This window comes from Vicia villosa, linkage group LG7 (assembly GCF_029867415.1).
Source record: "Vicia villosa cultivar HV-30 ecotype Madison, WI linkage group LG7, Vvil1.0, whole genome shotgun sequence".
NCBI classification, from domain to species: Eukaryota; Viridiplantae; Streptophyta; class Magnoliopsida; order Fabales; family Fabaceae; genus Vicia; species Vicia villosa.
The window spans coordinates 40,398,871-40,400,372 of record NC_081186.1 but is presented as its reverse complement, the minus strand read 5'-3'; the positions used below and the strand labels follow the sequence as shown (position 1 = coordinate 40,400,372).

Below are 1,502 nucleotides of genomic sequence, written 5' to 3'. Positions count from 1 at the left end.
TGTTTTTACACTCGAGCGGGATGGCGAAAGCGTACGTTAGGGATATTAGCATGTTCCGAGTCAACAGAGCGAAAGTTTGAGATTAGGAGATTTAAATAGATAACAACCTCGTAAAATAGGCATTTTATTAATTACATTGTTTCCAAAAAGCTCTTCTAAAATCTAATGGGATGGCGAAAGCGTACATTAGGATTAGGATAGTAGTCTGAATCAACAGAGCGAAAGTTTGAGACGAGGATTTTTAATCAATTGGAATTAGTAAAGATTTTTAATTTAATTATGCAAAAGCAAATGAACCTTCGGATTGCCTTTAGTTAAACGAAATACATACTGATACCTGTCTTTTATTATTATTCTTTATTTTCTCACAATCACTTTCCCTTAGGAACAATCGAAATTTTAGTACTCCTAGCTTTACATAGTAACCTTAGATAACGGTAGATCGATTCATAGTCCCTGTGGATTCGATATCTTTTAAAACTACACGACACGACTGTGCACTTGCAGTTATCAGATTTATAGACACGTAAAGTCGCGATCAAGTTTTTGGCGCCGTTGTCGGGGATTATTTAAGTCGATATCGTAACTCACTGTTACACCGTAGAGACTAGGAAAATTCTTCCCTTTCTTTTTGAACGATTGTATGCCAAATACTCGTTCACAAGGAGGAGACTTAATACAACGAATTAACGAGATCGAACGTTTCATTAACGTTAAACGTCGAGCTCGCAACCTTCCCGAAGTAGCAGAAATTCCGATTAATCAGGAATTGAATTTTACTGATCAAATCAATCAAATCACCCCGAAGTTAGAGATGGCTGCTATTCGTCCTCTTAGAGACTATGCCGCTCCTTCGCGCGCTGAACCGCATTCAAGTATCGCACCACCTGCGATTGAAGCGAACAATTTCGAACTCAAACCTTCGCTGGTCCAAGCTGTTCAACAGAATCAATTCTCTGGAAGCCCTGTAGACGACCCCAATCTCCATTTATCCGTGTTCGTGCAATACGCCGACACTATCAAAGCCAACAACGTTAGTTCCGAAGCTATTCGATTACGCCTTTTCACTTTCTCCTTGAGAGATAGAGCGAGAGCATGGCTTCAATCCCTGCCTTCCAATTCCATAACTACGTGGGACGAATTGAAAAGAGTATTCTTAGCAAGATACTTTCCGCCTAGCAAGACTGCTATGCTTAGAGGTCAAATCAACGGATTTACCCAGAAAGATAATGAATCGCTTTTCGAAGCTTGGGAACGTTACAAGGACATGCTTAGAATATGCCCTCATCATGGACTCGAACCATGGCTGATCATCCATACCTTTTATGGTGGTCTCTTATATAACACTAAAATGACTATAGATGCCGCTGCTGGCGGAGCATTAATGGACAAACCCCATGATGAAGCATACAAACTCATAGAGAACATGGCACAAAACCATTACCAATGGGGAGGAGAACGCGCCGCTCTAGAGAAAGCCCAAACCAAAGGAGGAATGTACG

General features: G+C 40.7%; 1 non-coding gene across 1 annotated transcript; it reads right to left on the bottom strand.

Annotated features, from left to right (window-relative positions):
• Nucleotides 1-1,189: 1,189 nt before the first annotated feature.
• On the bottom strand, nucleotides 1,190-1,296 carry LOC131621122 (small nucleolar RNA R71). Its single transcript, XR_009289452.1, has one exon. It is a non-coding gene; the product is annotated as a small nucleolar RNA R71 (small nucleolar RNA).
• Nucleotides 1,297-1,502: the final 206 nt, after the last annotated feature.